Consider the following 22,755-nt stretch of genomic DNA (forward strand, 5'->3'; position numbering starts at 1 on the left):
ATTATCATAAATGTAAAGAACTGTAAGGGTTAATGTAATGTCTCAATCAACCATTAGAGGGAGCTAGGGGGCGAGGAGAGGGGGGAAGAGGAGAAGAACATTAGTCATTGGAGACTCCATAGTTAGGGGGATAGATAGGAGATTCTGTGGGAACGAGAGAAACTCGCGGTTGGAGTGTTGCCTCCCAGGTGCCGCGATGTCTCGGATCGTGTTTTCGGGATCCTTAAGTGGGAGGGGGAGCAGCCCCAAGTCGTGGTCCACATAGGTACCAACGACATAGGTAGGAAAAGGGATAGGGATGTAAGGCAGGAATTCAGGGAGCTAGGGTGGAAACTTAGATCCAGGACAAACAGAGTTATTATCTCTGGGTTGTTACCTGTGCCACGTGCTAGCGAGTCGAGGAATAGGGAGAGAGAGCAGTTGAACACGTGGCTGCAGGGATGGTGCAGGAGTGAGGGTTTCAGACAATTGGGGCTCATTCTGGGTAGGTGGGACCTCTACAAACGGAATGGTCTACACCTGGACCAGACGGGTACTAATATCCTGGGGGGGAGGTTTGCTAATGCTCTTCGGGAGGGTGTAAACTAGTTCAGCAGGGGATTGGGAACCTGAATTGTAGCTCCAGTACACAAGAAGCTGAGAGGAGTAAGGTCATGAATAAGGTTTCAAAGTTGCAGGAGTGTAGCGGCAGGAAGGAAGGTGGTTTAAAGTGCGTCTACTTCAATGCCAGGAACATCCGGAATAAGGTGGGTGAGCTTTCGGCATGGGTTAGTACCTGGGACTTCGATGTTGTGGCCATTTCGGAGACATGGGGCGAAATTCTCCCAAAGGGAGATAAAGTGCCGACGCCAGAGTGAAACCCGGAGTGTTTCACTCCGGCGTCGGAGGCCGCTCCTCGCCCCCTATTCTCCCTCCCCCAGGGGGCTAGGAGCGGCAGCGCGCCAACCTTGCGTGCCGGGCCTTGACGCCCGCGTCAAAGCGGCGCGGCCTGAATGACGCAGCCGGCGGCGCCTAAATGACGTCATCCGCACATGCGCGGTTGCCGTCTTCCCCTCCGCTGCCCCGCATGACATGGAGGATTGATCTTGCGGGGCGGCGGAGGGAAAAGAGTGCGTCTTTCAGAGACGGCGGCCCGACGATCGGTGGGCACCGATCGCGGGCTAGACCCCTCCTGAGCACCCCCCTGGTGCTCGATCCTCCCTCCGCCCCCCACAGGCTCCACACGCAGCGGTCGTGCGATGTTCAGGGAAGGTGGTAAGACAGGGGGAGGGGTGGCATTGTTAGTCAAGGACAGTAGTCAAGGTGGCTGAGAGGACATTTGATGTGGACTCGAATACTGAGGTAGTATGGGCTGAGTTAAGAAACAGGAAAGGAGGGGTCACCCTGTTAAACCTACTTAAGGCCTTCCTATCCAGGATACACCAACTTCCCCAAGGAGGCTGCAGCCAGGCGCCAATCAGTGCTGGTCTATAAGAACGTGGACCTGGTGGAACCTGAGGGAGTCTCCCAGGCCATTGGATGTTTCTGGATGATCAGGAATAGTGCAGGGTTGCCCGCTGGCCCTCCCCATGGAAAGCAATCACCTTGGCACTGCCCAGCTGGCATCAAGCTTGCAGGAACACTGTCAGGGTAAGAGGGGAGAGGAGACAACCACAAGCTCACCGAGATATCAAGGCACCATTTCAAAATGGCAGCTTGATCTCGGAGTTCAGTTCACTGATGTCCTTTAGGGAAAACTCAGCCATTCTTGCCTGGTCTGGCCTACATGTAACTCCAGACCCACCAGTATTGTGGCTCTTTAGTTCGAGTACTTTAGATGGGTCCGTTTTTGTCCAATGTGTGCAGGAGGGTTTCCTGATGTAGTATGTAGATAGGCCAAGGAAAGGCGAGGCCATATTGGATTTGGTACTGGGTAATGAACCAGGACAGGTGTTAGATTTGGAGGTAGGTGAGCACTTTGGTGATAGTGACCACAATTCGATTAAGTTTACTTTAGTGATGGAAAGGGATAGGTATACACCGCAGGAAAAGAGTTACAGCTGGGGGAAAGGCAATTATGATGCGATGAGGCAAGACTTAGAATGCATCGGCTGGAGAGGAAAACTGCAGGGGTTGGGCACAATGGAAATGTGGAGCATGTTCAAGGAACAGTTACTGTGTGTCCTTGATAAGTATGTACCTGTCAGGCAGGGAGGAAGTGGTCGAGCGAGGGAACCATGGGTTACTAAAGCAGTTGAAACACTTGTCAAGAGGAAGAAGGGGGCTTATGTAAAGATGAGACGTGATGGTTCAGTTAGGGCGCTTGAGAGTTACAAGTTAGCTAGGAAGGCTCAAAAGAGAGAGCTAAGAAGAGTCAGGCGAGGACATGAGAAGTCTTTGGCAGGTAGGATCAAGGATAACCCTAAAGCTTTCTATAGATATGTCAGGAATAAAAGAATGACTAAGGTAAGAGTAGGGCCAGTCAAGGACAGTAGTGGGAAGTTGTGCGTGGAGTCCGAGGAGATAGGAGAGGTGCTAAATGAGTATTTTTCGTCTGTATTCACACAGGAAAAAGACAAAGTTGTCGAGGAGAATACTGAGATACAGGTTACTAGACTAGAAGGGCTTGAGGTTCATAAGGAGGAGGTGTTAGCGATTCTGGAAAGTGTGAAAATAGATAAGTCCCCTGGGCCGGATGGGATTTATCCTAGGATTCTCTGGGAAGCTAGGGAGGAGATTGCTGAGCCTTTGGCTTTGATCTTTAAGTCATCTTTGTCTACAGGTATAGTGCCAGAAGACTGGAGGATAGCAAAGGTTGTCCCCTTGTTCAAGAAGGGGAGTAGAGATAACCCCGGTAACTATAGACCAGTGAGCCTTACTTCTGTTGTGGGAAAAGTATTGGAAAGGTTTATAAGAGATAGGATGTGTAATCATCTGGAAAGGAATAATTTGATTAGAGATAGTCAACATGGTTTTGTGAAGGGTAGGTCGTGCCTCACAAATCTCATTGAGTTCTTTGAGAAGGTGACTAAACAGGTGGATGAGGTTAAAGCAGTTGATGTGGTGTATATGGATTTCAGTAAAGCTTTTGATAAGGTTCCCCACGGTAGGCTATTGCAGAAAATACAGAGGCATGGGATTCAGGGTGATTTAGCAGTTTGGATCAGAAATTGGCTAGCTGATAGAAGACAAAGGGTGGTGGTTGATGGGAAATATTCTGACTGGTGTCCAGTTACTAGTGGTGTATCACAAGGATCTGTTTTGGGGCCGCTGCTGTTTGTCATTTTTATAAATGAACTGGAGGATGGCGTAGAAGGATGGGTGAGTAAATTTGCAGATGTCACAAAAGTCGGTGGAGTTGTGGACAGTGCAGAAGGATGTTACAAGTTACAGAGGAACATAGATAAGCTGCAGAGCTGGGCTGTCAGGTGGCAAATGGAGTTTAATGCAGAAAAGTGAGAGGTGATTCATTTTGGAAGGAATAACAGGAAGACAGAGTACTGGGCTAATGGTAAGATTCTTGGTAGTGTGGACGAGCAGAGAGATCTCGGTGTCCATGTCCATAGATCCCTGAAAGTTGCCACCAGGTTGAGAGGGTTGTTAAGAAGGCGTACGGTGCATTAGCTTTTATTGGTAGAGGAATTGAGTTTCGGAGCCATGAGGTCATGTTGCAGTTGTGCAAAACTCTGGTGTGGCCGCATTTGGAGTATTGCATGCAATTCTGGTCGCCACATTATAGGAAGGATGTGGAAGCATTGGAAAGGGTGCAGAGGAGATTTACAAGGATGTTGCCTGATATGGAGGGAAGATCTTAAGAGGAAAGGCTGAAGAACTCGAGTCTGTTTTCGTTAGAGAGAAGAAGGTTAAGAGGTGACTTAATTGAGGCATACAAGATGATCAGAGGATTAGATAGGGTGGACAGTGAGAGCCTTTTTCCTCGGATGGTAATGTCTGGCACGAGGGAGCATAGCTTTAAATTGAGGGGAGATAGATATAGGACAGATGTCAGAGGTAGGTTCTTTACTCAGAGTAGTAAGGGCGTGCAACAGTAGTGGACTCGCCAATACTAAATGCATTCAAATGGTCATTGGATAGGCATATGGACGATAAGGGAATAGTGTAGAGGGACTTTAGAGGGATTTTACAGGACGGCACAACATAGAGGGCCGAAGGGCCTGTACTGCACTGTAATGTTCTATGTTCTATAAGGCATCGATGCTAAGCCTTGTGGGTGAGAGGTTGAGGAGAAAGCTAGATGACAGACTGAAGAAAAGATAGCGTGTGAGTGAGAGCAGATCATAGTTAATGTAATAGTTGAGAGATTAGTGGTAGATGAGTGTAGATTAAAAATTTATTGTCAACTGTGTGTTATATAGGAGTAAGTGTTGAATCCAATTAAGTAGTGTTAATAAATTTATAGCTTTGTTCTATTTAAAAGCTATTTGTGGTCGTCGTGAACACTATGTCAACGATCCTTAAAATTAGCAAAACAGAGAATACTACACATGGGCAAGGATGGCTTTTGGATCAGGGCGTCTTTTAGGAGCAAGGGGGGCTTAAAGAAAGAGAAACAGGTAGTGTCTGGCCGTGAAGGTGCTTCAAGGAAGGGTGACAGGTGGGGCATGGATATGTGCAACAGAAGTGGTCTGGCATCTTGTGTGTCTAATACTGCTGGGAAGGTGGTGGTCAACAGTTAGGGAAAGTAAAGTAGATTCGTAAATATCTACAGCACAGAAGGAGGCCATATGGCCGATCATTTCCATGCCGGTCAACGATACACTAATCCCATTTTCCAGCCCCTGGCCCACAGCCCTGGAGTTTATGATCGCGCCGAGTGAATATCTTCTTAAATGTTATGACAGTTTCGGACTCGACCACCTTTTAGGCAGTGACTCCAACCATCCTCTGGGTGAAAGTGGTTCTCCTCAAATGCTCTGTTTGTCTTCTACCTCTTATCTTAAATCTCTGCCCCCTTGTTATTCACCCGTCTACCAATGGGAAAAAATGGCTCCTATCCACTCTATCTATGCCCCTTCACAATCAGATACACCTCTATCAGGTCCCCTCTCAACCTTCGCGGCTCCAAGGAAAACATCCCCAGCCTATCCAATCTCTCCTCATAGCTCAGGCCCTCTAGCCCAGGCAGCAACCTGGTAAATCTCCTCTTCACCCTGTTGACCAGGAACCTTAATTGACTCAACAATTATCTTTAAATCAAATCAGATCTTTATTGGGTAAAATATTTTTAAAACCCTAACTACTCATGACTGTTACAGGACGGATTCTCTTACGATGTATCACACACGGAAATGCGTCTATTCCCCTCTAAGCCTACCGCTATACGTGTCGTGTTATCTACCCTGGGGTAACACGGACTGCAACTGGCTGCCATTAGACTGTAAAGCAGACACCAAACTTAGACGTTGGTTCAATACAATTTCTTGAACTTCTGTAACAAGGCACACAGTTTGCTGTGGGTTTGATACTCCACTACTCTAAGTGTGCTAACTCTAACTAACTAGACCAGACTAGCTCTGAGCCACGTGTAGAAGGTGCTAACTGATATATACACCCTGACTGTCACTACAGTTATCAACAGTGGAAAGAGGGGGAGTGCTGATGCCTCGTGTGTTTTATAGTGGGAAACCCCCCTCTGGTGTTCTGTCTGGCGATTGGTTGTGTTCTGTCTTGTGTGTTGATTGGCCAACCTGGGTGTCTGTCACTGCCTGTCTTTACCTCATGATGTGCATGGGTGCATATTATGGCAATACCTTTCCCAAGCATAGATTTTAACTGTTAATATTTATCTAATGGTCCTGTGGGGGCGTCACTATCTGCTCATGCTGGCCGGCGAGTAGAGAGGGATCGGGCTTCGTCAAGCTCAGAGCTTGAGGTCTTCTTCTGTGATGTTGTTCCTCGAGGTTTCGCTGATTAAATCTCTTTGTCTCGTCTTCTTATACAGATCCCACTGGTACTGATCCAATGCCTCCAGCCACGTGCTCACAGGGCAGCACCAATCAATCACTGTGTTTGCTGGTCCCAAATGCACAGAGTCGTGCACACTCAGGGATCTTATTTCTTCCCTCCTTCCCTTTTCCTGTCTACTTGATAGATTAGAATAAGTTTATCATCAGGGACATATGTTGCTTCCATCCTGTTAATTCATGATGGTCAGTCTTTCCTTTGAAGACATTTATTGTCCAGAATCCTGCTGACTCTTTCAGGCCAGTCGGAAAATGAAGGACATTGACTGCAAATCACATTGGTCACTCCTTCCTGTCGTAGGTTCTGTAAATCACATACTCATGTCATAGTTTGAGGGTAAGGGGTAAATCTTGGAGGACTGAGGTGAGGAGAAATTTCTTCGCCTGGAGAGTGGTGAATCTGTGGAACTCGCAACCACAGAAGGTAGTTGAGGCCAAAACACAGAACACACAGAACAGTACAGCACAGAACAGGCCCTTCGGCCCTCTATGTTGTGCCGAGCAATGATCACCCTACTCAAACCCACGTATCCACCCCATACCAGTAACCCAACAACCCCCCCTTAACTTTACATTTTAGGACACTACGGGCAATTTAGCATGGCCAATCCACCTAACCCGCACATCTTTGGACTGTGGGAGGAAACCGGAGCACCCGGAGGAAACCCACGCACACACGGGGAGGACGTGCGGACTCCGCACAGACAGTGACCCAGGCCGGGAATCGAACCTGGGACCCTGGAGCTGTGAAGCATTTATGCGAACCACCATGCTACCGTGCTGCCCCAACGATGCCCCAATGTAACGTTGTGTCATTTCAAGAAGGGATTAGATATAGCTCTTGGGGCTAAAGGGATCAAGGGATATGGGGGGGGGGGGGGGGGGGGGAAGGTGGGATCAGGGTATTGAACTTGATGATCAGCCATGATCATAATGAATGGCAGAGCAGGCTCGAAGGGCCGAATGGCCTCCTCCTGCTTCTATTTCTATGTATGTAGCTATGTATGTCCCAGTCTCAGGTGGGCATTGCCAGGGCATTTCAAAGCATGTCCCAGTCACTGAGGAGCATCGCTGGGGGCGTCAGCACCATGCTGCAGGCATTGGGGAGCTGCCAGGGTATGGCAGAGCCAGATGACCCAGGGCTCGATCAGCTGCCCCACCATGCCTATAGGCACCGTCCAGGAGGAGGGGGTGCCGGGTGCCAACCCAGAGTCAACCTATGGAGTGGCGAATGGCGGGGGTGAGTCGGGAAGGGGGGCATTGGGGAGAGGGGGGGGATTGACGGATGACGCCACGTCCTATGTGAAGCGGGCGAGAATGAGGCCTTCCCTGGCCCTCCGAGCTGGACGGTCCCTCACCGCCGCCTGGCCTGTCCTCCATTCACCGTCTGCTCCTGCGAGTCCACCCCAGGCTCGTCTTCCTGCCCCTCCGGGTCCAGCGCCTCCTCGTCCTCCTTCTTGAAGGTGGACACGTGTTCCTCTCTCTCCACCTCCAGCACGTCACCCCGCTGCTGTGCTGGGTCATGGAGGACCCAGCAGACTACCCCCAAGAGGGCGACCCTCTGCGCTGCAGGACACCACCAGAGCAGTCGTGGCATCAGAACCACAGCTTTAGTAGTCCGATGCCCCACTCAATGACACTCCCTGGGATGCATGCACACACGTGCATGATCTTAGTGTGGTGATCGCACACGAGCTGGATGTTCAAGGAATGGAACCCCTTCCTGTTGATGTAGGGCACTCCCTGATGGCCTGGTGAATGCACGGCGGCATGCGTGCCATCTATTAACCCCTAGACCAGGAGCATCCTAGCGATGACGGAGAAACTAGCTGCCCGGGCATCCTGTTGGGTTTGATCCATGTCAAACCTTATGTAGTTAGCTGCCCAGGCAAACGGGGCCTCCATGACTTCAAGGGTCCACTTGTGGGCTGCAGCTTGTGAGGTGCCACACAAGTCCCCGCTCAAGCCCTGAAATGATCCCGATGCGTAGACGTTCAGGGCTGCAGTGACCTTAATGGCCACCCAGAGTGGGTATCCTCCTGCTTCACGTGGTGTCAAGTCCACAAGGATGGCACAGGTGCCGCACCGTCCCCTTGTTGAGGCGGAGCCTCCTGCAACACACGCTGCTTGTCATTTGTTCGAAAGACCAGCGATGGGCACCTTGGAGAGCCGCTGACCTATCCCTCTGGGTCCCTCCCTTCCTGGCTTGATGGACAGATCCTCAGGGTGTGGCACACGGGCCATCGGTTCGAGTCTCTGTCGATGCTGCTGCCGTAGCTTCCTCGGCCTTAAGTGGTGATTATTTGTTTCTTTTTTTTAAAGTTTTTTAAAAAATTTAGAATACCCAATTAATTTTTTTTCCAATTAAGGGGCAATTTAGTGTGGCCAATCCACCTAATCTGCACATAGAACATAGAACATAGAACAGTACAGCACAGAACAGGCCCTTCGGCCCTCAATGTTGTGCCGAGCCATGATCACCCTACTCAAACCCACGTATCCACCCTATACCGGTAACCCAACAACCCCCCCCAACCTTACTTTTATTAGGACACTACGGGCAATTTATCATGGCCAATCCACCTAACCCGCACATCTTTGGACTGTGGGAGGAAACCGGAGCACCCGGAGGAAACCCACGCACACAGGGGGAGGACGTGCAGACTCCACACAGACAGTGACCCAGCCGGGAATCGAACCTGGGACCCTGGAGCTGTGAAGCATTTATGCTAACCACCATGCTACCCTGCTGCCATCTTTGGGTTTGTGGGAGCGAGACCCACGCTGACACGGGGGGAATGTGCAAACTCCACATGGACAGTGACCCGGGGCCGGGATTCGAACCCGGGTCCTCAGCGCCGGAGTTCCAGTGCAAACCACTGCGCCACATGCCGCCCTACCGATTATTGATTTCTTACCACGCTAAGGCGGGATACTGATTTCGTTAACGGAAGCGGGCCGGTTAGATCACAAACAGAGTGGCGCCCAGCGCGTTTCACGATTTTGGCCTTCCCCGCGATTTAACGGCGTCGGCGCGCTCTCGCTTAAGCGCAATGCGGCCATTAAATTGCGCCCTATATCATTAATTTTTAAACTCCGAAGCTTTCTATGCGCTGTATATCTTTGACCAGTGCCGAAAATGTGCTGCAGAAGCGTTTGGACGCAGCGTAACAGCCCAATGAGTGCCTCCGGGGCACTGCCCCGAGTTCGTAACATGCCACGTAGCGAGACGACACCAAGGCTGTGAACACACAATTGTGAAATACTCCGAATTGAGCAACTGCCTTTCCTCACAATGCTGGTGAACTATTGCAACACCCTAAACAGATCAAGTACAAGATAGGTTCGCTTTCACACACAGCCTCTGTACATCTTCCAGAAAATATGGCAGAGTATTGCGCACAAAGTGAAAGAACCCAAAGTACAGCGACTTGTTTGTAAGCACGGCAAGTTTCCGTTAGAAGGGGGAAGAGGAAGGGTTACCCAAGAGAGTGTGAACCACATTAACCGACCCATCTCGACTCCATCTGTTGATTGGATAGGCGCTCAATTCAATTGTGATCAAATAAAATTGGGTGGGTTCTATAACAGTCGTTGCTCAGCAACTCAATCTTCATGGCTGGGTGCTTCGTCGAAAATCCACCTCACACGTGTCGGGGTATTTTGCAGAAAAGGAATGGGTCGCCAAAAAAGTGTTCTCCATTTAAATCACCTCCTGCTGATAGTCTCGTCCTCCATCACCTTCTGCAGTGATGGTCAAGGCTCACATATTCAACATGGCCGCTCCCCATGAAATCAGGGGTTAACGGCTGCAAGAAATGGAAGGAAAGACAGAAGATTGGACTGTGCCCTTCCGAAATCGCCACAGCAACTTTGCCAGGAGTGTGGCGGAAATGCTGTTGAGTGTGGCAGATTGAGAGAGAGAAAACCCAAAAGGCAGCACAGCAACACAGTGGTTAGCACAGTTGCTTCACATCTCCAGGGTCGACTCCCGGCTTGGGTCACTGTCTGTGCGGAGTCTGCACGTTCACCCCATGTCTGCGTGGGTTTCCTCCGGGTGCTCCGGTTTCCTCCCACAGTCCAAAGATGTGCAGGGTAGGTGGACTGGCCATGATAAATTGTCCTTAGTGTCCAAAAAGGTTAGGTGGGGTTACTGGGTTATGGGGATAGGTGGGAGGTGTGGGCTTAAGTGGGGTGCTCTTTCCAAGGGCCGGTGCAGACTCGATGGACTGAATGGCCTCCTTCTGCACTGTAAATTCTATGATTCTATGAAGTAATTCCTGGCCTATAATTGAGAAAGAAACTGGAACATGAGGTGTACTATCAATCTCAATAACCTCATATGGAGCAAAGGTAACAACTGAAACAATAGCATGGTAGGTACAATTACTCTTTTATTACTTCCTCTCCCCATGTGGTACATAATAATAATCTTTATTACTGTCACAAGTAGGCTGACATTAACACTGCAATGAAGTTACTGTGAAAAGCTCCTAGTCGCCACATTTCGGCACCTGTTCGGGTACACAGAGGGAGAATTCAGAATGTCCAATTCACCGAATAAGCACGTTGGGACTTGTGGGGGGGAAACCGGAGCACCCGGAGGAAACCCACGCAGACACGGGGAGAACGTGCGGACGCCGCACAGACAGTGACGCAAGCCGGGAATCGAACTTGGAACCCTGGTGCTGTGAAGTAACAGTGCTAACCACTGTGCTAACATGCTGCTCACACGAGGCTGACAAGGCGTGTGCTCCCAATGGTTTCCATAGCTGGCTTTTTCTGGAACAGGCCACTATAGCCTTCCACCATAGGTCAACACTTGGAGGGCACCACTTTGCATCAAACATGGCTGACCGACCAGCAAACTCTCTCACTCTTCCCACCAGCCAGTAGTCCACATTGCAATAATTTCCAGGTTGCTACTCAACCTGTTTGGCCATGTTGCCATCTTCCCTGGTGATCAAGTCCTGGTGTGGGATTTGTATCCAGAGATTCTGGCTCATCGGCTGGGACATTACCAATGGCATCACAAGACCCTTTACAATAATTACACCTCATAAAAGAATTTACAGACGGGGGGAAGAACATTGAAGGGTTCTGGGGACCAGGCATGTATTACATAAATGCAGATCCGTTATTTCCCAAATTGTTGACTCTTCCGACAGGAATCATAAGGTTACAGAGTCCAGATGGTAAAGCTCACCGCAACCAATTGTTTTTAGTGACCTTTATTAACAGACAGACAAAATACAGAGTTAAAGCTCTTTGTTACCTCTCCCAGGACAGGATGTAATGCAGTTCCATTGGGCAGTGATCTTTCAACTCTATCCTGACATCATGGTGGCCACGTGCACGTTGTATCGGAAACTTGCACAATAGTTAGCATGAAATTATCAAATCTCAAACCTTTTCTAATGTCATATATAGTAAGCAATTTCCCTTTACTCAGCAAGTCCAGCAAGGTCCCACAGTTACATATCCTCTTTTCAACACAATAAGGTTCAACGGGTTCAAGGCCTTGTGCTATCAACACTGTACAGCTAGGCATTCCTCACAAGACAAATGCACACATCAAGACAGGGCACCTGACTCATATCAGTAAGCTGACATTAGCTCATCTGACCTTTGACCCAGCAGCCAGCTGGCTCCTTCGTGAGGTCACAGCACACAGGCATTAAGTGCTCTGGATGGCACAGTGGGTTCCCATCAGGCCTGAAACCTTTGCCTGCCCCCCCCCCCCCCCCCCCCCCGTCACAATAGTGGGTCAGCGGCATGACAGGAGGTTGCGCTGCTGATAAGCATCAATCTGTTTTGTTACCTGTGTGGTAGGTAACATGTGCTACTCAATCCAGTTACAGCAGAGGTTCCCTGAAGAAGGCTCAAAGTCGTCCAGAAGTTTATGTAAGGTTTATTGAGTAACAGAACTTAACATAACAACTGTCATAACATACACCAGTATATCATGGTGCAGACACATACTGATGGACAGACACTAGGACCAATTAACATGCACAAACACCGCAGCCAATCACAAGTTAGAATACACACACTATAAAGGCAGAGGGCATCACGTTTCCCGCTCATTCTGGATGCTGCCTCTCAGAAGCACAAGAGCTCATCAAGTACAGTACAGACTCTCACCACGTGCTGAGAGATTCAACTAGTTCGGACAGGCACAGGTCTCTAGTTAAACTAGCATTGTTTAAACCCACAGTTCTCGTATGTCTTTTATTTTATAAGTAGTTAATAAAATAGAGTTGAGCCTTCTTCAGTGTTGGTGGCATATGTTAGCTTCGCAAGTCTACATTGTCCAACACTTCATGGTACCAGTAGTTGAGGGATGTTAGTACTTCTGAGACCTACCTACCAGTGATCAGCCTTCCGCCAGTCTCATGCCATCCTGCAGTATGGACATTGTTCGCCTGCCGCCGCCCCTCCACATTGCCGGGAACCTGGGCTCCAATTGGAAACTTTTCAAACAGCGCTTCCAGCTGTACCTCGAGGCCATGAACCTGGAAGCTGCCTCGGACGCACGGAAGATTGCTCTCTTCCTCTCCACAGCCGGGGACCATGCCCTCCATGTCTTTAACTCGCTCACCTTCGCTGATGGGGAGGATAAATCAAAGCTCAAGACAGTCCTCTTAAAGTTTGGCAGCCACTGCGCAGTCGAGGTAAACGAGAGCTTCGAGCGATACGTGTTTCAACAGCGAATACAGGGCAAGGACGAACCTTTCCAGCCCTTTATCACCCACCTCCGTGTCCTTGCGCAACCCTGCAACTGCGGGTCCACCTCTGACTCCATGATCCGTGACCAGATAGTGTTTGATGTTCAATCTGAGCCCCTTCACCAGCAGCTACTAAAAGTGAAGCAGCTCACCCTGTCCACAGCCACTGAGACCTGCGTGTTCCACAAGCACGCCTCCACGCGATACTTCCGCACCCAGGCCGCTGAAACGGCGCGGCAAGCTCCCCACGAGGCAGAACGGGTCCAAATTAGAAAGTCTCTCCAGGGCCTGGGTCTGGACGATGGCGGCCATATCGCACGCTTTTCGCGGGCTCCCGCGCTGGCACGCAACGAACGTGGTGACGTCGAGGACCGCTCTGCGCAGGCGCGCACCTCGCTGAATCGCCCCGCACATACGCGGTGGCGCAATGAACGTGCCGACGCAACGGCACACGACAACTGTGGCTCCGCCCACTTAAAGCGGCAATTTCCGGCGAAGACCCAACGTTGTCTGCAGTGTGGCAAACTTGGCCACTATGCTGCTCTGTGCAGGTCCGCCCTGCCTGCTGCTTTTAGGAGATCCAGCCAACCCCGCAGAGATGTCAGGGCTATTCAGCCTACTATCAACGAACCTGTTCCAGATCACTCTTCCAACTTTGCCAGCGATGACCTGCAGCGCCCCCTTCCAAGTTGGCATCATAACCAAGAACAGGATGTCTCCCAAGGGAAGCACCAAACCCATTCAAATACACAGCATCGATCAGGATGATGAGTGGTGTGCCACCCTTACGGTCAACCGGTCCCCTGTGAGGTTCCGCTTGGACCCTGGCGCTTCTGCTAATCTCATTGCGTCGTCTGACCTTCGCAAACTCTGTGTCCAGTCTGCCATCCTGCCAACTGCTTGACTACAACGGGAATGCCATCGCTGCCAGTGGATCCTGCCAACTCGAGGTAGCACACCGTGCTCACACAGCTGTCCTCTCTTGTTCTTACTTTAAGAACGATACTAGTAGAAAGGTTACAACTTTTACATACAACAACTAGGCCTGACCACACTCGCAGCCCTGAGCTAAACCTCTGCTTCTACTCTCCTCACAGTCCAAAGAGACCGGAGGGCTGCTTGCTTCTCCTTTTATACCCACCAGTGCTGCCCCCTAGTGATATTTCCATTTCCCATCAACCCCTTCTGTACATACCCATGTAAAGATCACTACATCCCCCTTTTTCCTCTTTTTGTTTTTTTACATACTTGCAGTCTTGTAACTAAATGCACAAATACATTACAGAAAACAATGATTGCATCAGTTCAATGTTCACAAGTTCAGACGGTTGGCCGCTCGCCTGATTCGGGTCGATCTCCTAAGTGACCCTGAGGTTTTAATGTCCATCTGGTCACTGGCTGCTGGTCTCCCGGGATGTCGCATGATAGAGTCCTGCAGATCTAACATCGGAAAGACAGGTTGATGAGGTGGAACCTTCAGCAGGTCTCGTCGATTGCGTCTGAACAGCGCACCCTCGTCGGACTTTACAATGTATGATCGTGGCGAGACGCATCATAGCACCATTGCCGTGTTGGACCATCCTCCACCAGGGTGTCGCAGGTGAACCATGTCATTGATCGCTCGCTTATGCAGCAATTTTGCATGTTGGTCATAATGCTGCTGCTGTGTGTGACGTTGGGGGCGCATCTTGTCCAGCACTTGCGATTGATCCGGATTGCTGAAGCGTAACGCTGGTAGTGTTGTCCTCACATCTCGATTGAAGAGCATTTGAGCCGGTGACAGCCCTGAGCTCAACGGTGATGACCGATATGATAATAGAGCCAAGTGTATGTCAGAATTAGAGTCAGTGGCCTTGCATAGGAGTTGTTTAATAATGTGTACACCTTTCTCTACTCTGCCGTTGGATTGGGGAAAGTGTGGACTCAGTGTCACGTGCTTAAAGTTGTACTACTTGGAGAATTCCGTCCACTCCCAGCTTGCAAAGCAAGGACCATTGTCGGACATGACCGTCTGTGGGATGCCAAGCCTCGGGAAGGTTTTCTTGCAGGCTTTGATAACAGTTGTGTGGTGATATGAGTGGGAGCACTGCCATTGGTGCAGAGCATTGGTTTCCCATTGGCTCTGGCTGGTCATGTGCCTCTCGTCTGATTGGCTGGGACTAGTCATGTGACTGCACACCAATTGGTCGAGAGGCACGTAGACCCCGCCTCCGAGGCGGGGTATAAGAACCCAGGTTTCCCGGCGGTCGGCCTCTCTCTGTAGTCGACCACCGGGCTAACAACTAGCTGATTAAAGCCACAGTTTGAATCTTCATCGTGTCTCGCGTCCAATTGATGGTACATCAAGTTGCAGATGTGAGATCCGGGAGTTTCATTACTTCCGGAAAGTTGGAGTAATAATAAATGATAAGAACATAGCTTCGACCCATGGAGTGAAACAAGTCTATGCCAACTTTGTCCCACGGTGACGTAGCCATCTCATGCTGCTGGAGTGGCTCCTTGCCTTGTGCCGGTTGATGTTTTTGACATGTGTCACATGTGAGCACCATGTTTGTTATGTCCTCGTTTATCCCAGGCCAGTACACAGATTGCCACTTGCTCTTCTTTTGCACTTCTCGATTCCAAGATGAATCCTGCGGAGCATATCTGATCGGAGCGCCAGTGGAATGGCGATTCTGTCATTTCCATAAGACCATTGTAGCCACCTAAGATGGACACTGGGCTTACAAGATGGAGAACTGCTAAGACTGCAGGGAAAAAGCAGTTTAGCCAAGACAAGCAGTCTGCAAAGACTGATTAGCATTTTGCACGCAGCAAAACTAGTTTCTGGCCAGGTGGAAGATCTCAACCAAAGGTGTTAATAGCAAAACGCTTTGCATATTAATGAGGCAATCCAGATCTGGGCACACACAATGGCAACATTTGGGTTTGAATAGATACTTTAAGTGGATGTCCAGACAGAGCGGCACCAGAGGTATCCACCATAGAGACCGCCCCCTCCATCAAGGAGAGACCCTCACATTGGGGGATTCGAAAGATATCGATTGGGATCTGATCCAATCGATACCTGAAGGTAAAAGCCCGCCCCAAAAAAAGGCACGGACATTGGGGCCCTATAAAAGATAGACCCCCACACATGTTTTTGTGCTCCGGCTTTGACTTCGACCCAGAACTTCGACTTGTATCCTGACTCCAGCCGTTGAGCACCAGCCGCCGAACCGTAAGTGACAATACGACGCTTGCTACGCGAACCAGCCCCACTAGACCCCCAGCGACCAGCACACTCTCTGAAGGTTACAGACCAAGATCGAAACGAAGGCCTCGCTCCCTGACCTTGCCTGTTCCTGTTTAGTTAAGTATTCTGATCGCTTAGTTTAGTTGTAGCTTAGTCCCTTAGCGTATGCATGCGTATTTATTATATTTGTAATAATAAATACTAATCGTTTGGAACTTACTAATCGGTGTATCGTTTTATTACTTTGAACCTGACCTTGGAATATTTGTGAGGTGTTTATACGACACCTGGCGACTCCCGAGCTGAAAATACACATATAGAGCCTAGCAGTGTTAAGCACACGGCCTTTAAACGGAGGCGTGTTAATACACTCCAATAAACGCGAATTACACTCAAGTAAAACGTGCAACACCATAAGACATAGGAGTGGAAGTAAGGCCATTCGGCCCATCGAGTCCACTCCGCCATTCAATCATGGCTGATGGGTATTTCAACTCCACCTACTAGCATTCTCCCCGATAAGACCATAAGATTTCGCAGTATTACGCCATCCACCACTGACAGTTCAGTTTTGACATTTTGGAGCTGTGGGCATCGCTCTCTTGGCCAGCCATGTTGAAGGTTGTGCACGAGTTTCTACATCGTTAATGGATGCCGGAGGGGAACAGTCAGCGTCAATGGCTCAGGACAGGGTCCTTCCCAGGAGTGTAGACCAGTGTGATGTCATACCTCCTCAACTTCATCATCATGTGTTGCAGGCGCGATGTCATGTCATTGAGATTCTTGTCAATTATGTTGACCAATGGTTATGATCAGTCTCTACTAGGAACATGGGAAGTCCATATACATAGTGGTGGAATTTTGTTATGCCTGTGATCAGTCCCAGGCACTCCTTCTCTATCTGTTCATACCTGCACTCTGTGGCGTAAGCCACTGGGACCCAGCCCGATTGGTCATTCTGTTGAAGTAGTACCGCACCAATTCCATGTTGACTGGCATCGGTGGAGATCTTTGAGGGTTTTGTAGGGTCGAAGAATGCCAGCGTGGAGCTGCCATCAAGTGGTGCTTTAGATCCACCCACTCGCCTTGGTGGCGTGGAGTCCAGTCAAACTCTTGTGTCCTTCCTTTTCACGTTTCGCGATGCTGTCGTCTGTGCTGCAAGGTTCAATATGAACTTGCCCAGGAAGTTGATGAATCCAAAAATCCTGAGCTCTGCTTTCTTGTCAAGTGGCCGCTGCATGTTCTGGATTGCCGCGATCTTCTCAGCATCCGGCTTCACCCCGTGCTCTGATATTGTGTCACCCAGGAAGGTCAGAGATGAGCGTGCGAAGGTGCACTTGGATCGGTTGAGTTTCAACCCAAATTGGTGAATTCTTTTGAAGACTTGTCTTAATCGAGCAACGTGGTCTTCCTCTGCCGTTGACCATATTATGATGTCATCGACATGTACTCTGACGCCTTCAATGCCCTCCGTCATCTGCTCCATAATTCTGTGAAATAGTTTGGAGGCGGAGATGATCCCGAAAGGCACGCGATTATAGCAGTATCGTCCAATTTGCCGTGTTGAACGTACACAACAGTCGGCTGGAAGCATCGAGCTGCATCTGCCAGAAGCCCTGTGCGGCATCAAGTTTGGTGAAGATGCGAGCGTTTGCCATTTCGCATGTTATCTCTTCTCTCTTGGGGATGGGGTAGTGTTCCCTTGCAAATGTTTTTGTTCAGATCTTTGGGATCTAAACCGATTCGGAGGTCTCCTGATGGCTTCATGACTCACACCAACGAGCTGACCCAGTCAGTCGGCTGTGTGACCGTTGATATGATACCTTGAGATTGTAGGCGTAGGAGTTCTGATTTTAGCCTGTCCCGCAAGGGAGCTGGTACCCTCCTTGGTGGGTGAATGAGAGGTTTTGCATCTTCTATGAGCAGTATTTTGTATGTGCCGGGCACAGAGGGTTAGATAGGGTGGACAGCGAGAGCCTTCTCCCGCGGATGGAGGTGGCTAGCACGAGGGGACATAGCCTTAAATTGAGGGGTAATAGATATAGGACAGAGGTCAGAGGTGGGTTTTTTACGCAAAGAGTGGTGAGGCCGTGGAATGCCCTACCTGCAACAGTAGTGAACTCGCCAACATTGAGGGCATTTAAAAATTTATTGGATAAGCATATGGATGATAAGGGCATAGTGTAGGTTAGATGGCCTTTTGATTTTTTCCATGTCGGTGCAACATCGAGGGCCGAAGGGCCTGTACTGTGCTGTATCGTTCTATGTTCTATGTTCTATACCCATGGCATGAAAGACGTCAGGATACCCGCTGAGCAGCAGCTGGATGGCATTGTCTAGTCAGGATCAGTCATTCGTGTGCATGAATATTCTCTAGACCAGCCGCAAGTCCTTGCAGGCTTGAGCCCCTAACAGCAACGTTTTTTTCGTCGCCACCATCTCAAAGCGTAGTCCTTTCGTGACCTTCCTATTGACTACTTGCAGGTGGTATGATCCCCTTGAGGTTGATCTGGTTGCCATTGTAGCCTTTTAACTTGTATGCAGCAGGTATCATCTCGTGTGTCCCTGGGATGGATGCAAGATCTTTGCTTGACATCAACTTCGCGGACGCTCCCGTGTCCAGCTTGAACGTAATTGGGAAGCTGTTCACTTGCACCCTGGCACTCCATTCCCTGGCATTCACGTATTGAGAAGTCATGGTCGGCTCGTGCGGTTCCTCCACCGAATGTATTATTCCGGCGTAGTATGTGTCCTCCCAGGAGTAGAAACCTTCGTGGTCGGAAATTTTGTTTTCAGGTGTCTGGTTGTCCATTGCATCCACTGTGCGGACCTTGAAGTTTCCATTTCTTTGTGTTGGAGTGTGATATTTTGCTGTTGACCGACACTGGGAGGCGAAATGATTCATTTTGGAGCACTTTAAACATATTTTCCCTAGCGCAGGACATTTCCCTTTTAAGTGGGCGTTGCCACAGTGGTAACACATCACGACGTTCCCGACATCATGCGTCGGCAGCGATCGCGCATGCGCGAATCGCTCCTCTGGCTGGGTTCGGTACTTTGCATACTGCGCATGCGCAGCTTCTTGCGCATGTGCATACCGGGATCTCGCTGGGTCGCGTCTCTCTTGACTGTGCGCATGCACGTACATGTTTGAATGGGAGCCGGCGGCCGGAAGAGGATGCCTCGGAGGAGAGGCCACCATTTTAACGTCTTCCACCTCGTGGAGGATTTTCTCCACGTTTTCTTTCTCTAGAAACTCAAGGTACTACTGTTTCTTTTGTTCTTGCTGTCTGCACTTTGCTATGGTGGATTTTAGAGTTAGATCATTTTGCTGCATGAGTGATTCCCTTAACTTTTCATCAGAGAGGCCATAGATTAATTGGTCTCTGATGATGGAATCTGTAACATCAGTTACAGCCTTGTGCTAGTAATCGGAGATCTGTGACAAAATTAGAGATTGTCTCCCCGTTTTTTTGGAGCCTGTTACGTAGATTGAATCTTTCCATGATTTCATTATACTGTGTTTTACAGTGTTCGTCAAATTTAGCAAATATCACTTGAAAGGTAGTTTTGTCTTCATTGTCACCGTAGGTGAAAGAGTTATAAATGTCTCCAGCTTGCTGGCCTGCCATTGCTAGTAACTGCCCAATCTTTCTCCCATCGGAGGCTGCGTTTAAGTCAATTAGCTGCCATGTATATTTGAAACTGCTGTTTAAACGTTTTCCAGTTACTATTTAAATTACCGGTAGTTTTCAGCGGCCGTGGAAGTGGCATGCGTTTCATCACATCGTTTTGGTTGCCTGGGATCCAAATGCTGCGAAGTCTTCCACAGTCGAGCGGTCGGCCCTTTACCTTTTGTTTCCTTTCTTGTTTCTAACCTAATCTATCTAGCACTGTTCGATTAAAGCCAACCTGGTACCATGTAGAAAGGTTACAACTTTTACATACAACAACTAGGCCTGACCACACTCCCAGCCCTGAGCTCAACCTCTGCTTCTGCTCTCCTCACAGTCTAATCAGCCCAAAGAGACCGGAGGGCTGCTTGCTTCTCCTTTTATACTCGCCAGTGCTGCCCCCTAGTGATCTTTCCATTTCCCATCAACCCCTTTTGTACATACCCATGTAAAGATCACTACATCCCCCTTTTTCCTCGTTGTTTTTTTTACATTCCTGCAGTTTTGTAACTAAATGCACAAATACATTACAGAAAACAATGATTGCATCAGTTCAATGTTCACAAGTTCAGACGGTTGGGCGCTCGTCTGATTCAGGTCCCACCAACCCCTTTTGTACATACCCATGTAAAGATCACTACTCCATCTACGTTGCCTCCTGAGCCAAGTTGCTGCACCACATGTTGGAATATGAGGCGAGGTCTTCCAGTCCCGTCGATGGCCCACCATCGCCAATGGGTACATCCCGCTGCCGGCCAATGGTAACATCCCGCTGCCGGCCAATGAGTACATCCCGCTGCCGGCCAATGGGTACATCCCGCTGCCGGCCAATGGGTACATCCCGCTGCTGGCCAATGGGTACATCCCGCTGCCGGCCAATGGGTACATCCCGCTGCCGGCCAATGGGTACATCCTGCTGCCGGCCAATGGGTACATCCCGCTGCTGGCCAATGGCCGGCCATCTCCCGCCACCAAGAAACAAGCCTCGAGGAGGCCAGAGGATCTCCCCCTTGATCTCAAAAGGTGAAAACAGCTGTCAATTGTGCAATTATTAAATCTCGACAATGACAAGGCACAGCCATGACATTAGTTTCTCCGTAAGCAATCGGCTGAAGAACTTGCATTGATATATCCCGTTTCACTTCCCAAAGTGCTTTACAGCCAATGACATTTGCTTCTGATGTAATGTAAAAAAAGACCAGCAAACCACCCCCCCCCCCCCCCCCCCCCCACCACCACCCCACCACCCCCCCTCCCCAAAAAACGGCAGAAAGGTCACACTTTGTTTGTGATGTTGACTGAGGGGGGGTAAACATTTACCAGAGCAGCAGGAAGTATTCCTCGCTTCTTTTTCAGAATAGTGCCATGGGATCCTTGACCGCCCCCCCACCCCCCTCCAGAGAGGGCAAATGGGGCAGCCCTGGGTAAACACCTCATTCAAAAGCCAGCACCTCTGATAGCGCAGCACTCACTCAGAATCTCACTGGGTTGTCAGACTGGATTACGCGGGGAAGTTTCTGGAGCGTCAATTGACCACGCAATCTTTGACGAAGGGGCAAGCGGGCAAACCTCTCAGCCACAGTTAACACTTAAGAATTCGACCATCACACTTTTACCTTGGTCCACAATTAATTAATTTAATCTAACCCCCCCACCCCCCCCCCCCCCCCCCCCCACCCCCACCACCACCTTGATTTCATAGTGGTTAGCCTTTAGTACCTTCCCATTTTCAACAGACCCCACCCCATCACATCCCCTAGCTTCAATATGAGAGATTGCCCCCCCCCCCCCCCGCCCCTCCCGAGCCCCCTGGGCATCCCTTACTATCCCGCCCCGGGATCCCCAGTACTCAGCTGAAGTAAGGTCCCGCGACTTAGAATGGGATAATGCTGCAGTACCTCTCCGGGCCACCGCAGTGCTGTGCCTGGAGGGGCTGGAGAGCTGCTCTCCCGGACGAGAATTCCTTCCAAGGGCGGATAGAAGCTCTTCCCCCCCCCCCCCCCTCTCCTTCCCCCCCCCCTTCCCCCCCCCCCCCTTTCCCCCCCCTCCCTACCAATGCCCAATTGAGCTTGAAATGGCAGCAGACCTGTCAGGGTCGGCAGGCCGGGGTGATGGCGGCGGGGTTTGAGCGGCAGTTTGCTGAGCATTTTGAGCGGCATGGGAAGGAGATGATGGGAACGTTCAAACACTGGCGGAAGACACGCTGGCCCCGGTAAAGGAGGCTCTTGGAAAGACATCGGAGATGGAGCAGGAGCAGGGAGAGGTGTTGAAAGGGGTGGAGGAGGCATTGTCACGACACAGCGACCAGTTCACCTCGATGGGAGGGGAGCTGCGGAAGGTGGAGGAGAGGAATAACGGATTGAGAGCCCAAGTGGAGGGCCTGGAGAACAGGTCACGGCGGCAGAATCTTCTCATTGGCGGACTGCCTGAGGGGCGAGAGGTCCCGAGGCTGACAGAGTATTTTTTGGAGATGGTTCACCACATTATTGAGGGAGGAGGAGAGCTGGATAGAGTTCATCGGTCACTCTGGTAGATGAAAGTTTTGCCGCGGTTTTTATTTTTATTCCGGTCATCCCGCCGAAAACGTTCTTTACGGGGGGTGGAACAGTTGATTTTGTTGTTTGTCTGGACAGGTAAGGTAGAGAGGTTTCGGAAGACGGTGCTTCGGGGAGGGCGTCAGTCGGGGGGGGGGGGTGGGTTTGGCTCTGCCGAATCTGATGTATTATTATTGGGCAGATGACGGCCGAGAAGGTGGGGAGCTGGAGTAAGGAGCCGGAGGTAATGTGGGGTAGGGGGCTAGAGGCAATGTGTGTGAGGATGGTGGCAGGTTTGTGCAAGAAGGGGTCGGGGTTGCGGACGCTGGTAACGACGCTGCTTCCGGTGTAGTCCGGTGGTGGCGGCCACGCTGAAGGTAGGGAGGCAATTTCGGCAACATTTTAAGTTAGGGGCGGGATCGAGGCTGGTGCTGATCAGGGAGAGTCATGTTTTTGAGGAGGCAAGATAGGATAGTAGGAATGGGAGCAGCGGGGGCGGGGGCGGGGAGGTGGGTGGAAATGAAGGACAAATTTCTGGAAGGGCGAGTCACAAGCTTGGAGGAGTTTGTGGAGAAGGTTGGGTTTCCATGGGGGGTGGCCTTTAGGTACATGTAGGTGGGG

The sequence above is a fragment of the Scyliorhinus canicula genome, chromosome 24 (genome assembly GCF_902713615.1).
Source record: "Scyliorhinus canicula chromosome 24, sScyCan1.1, whole genome shotgun sequence".
Taxonomy (NCBI): Eukaryota; Metazoa; Chordata; class Chondrichthyes; order Carcharhiniformes; family Scyliorhinidae; genus Scyliorhinus; species Scyliorhinus canicula.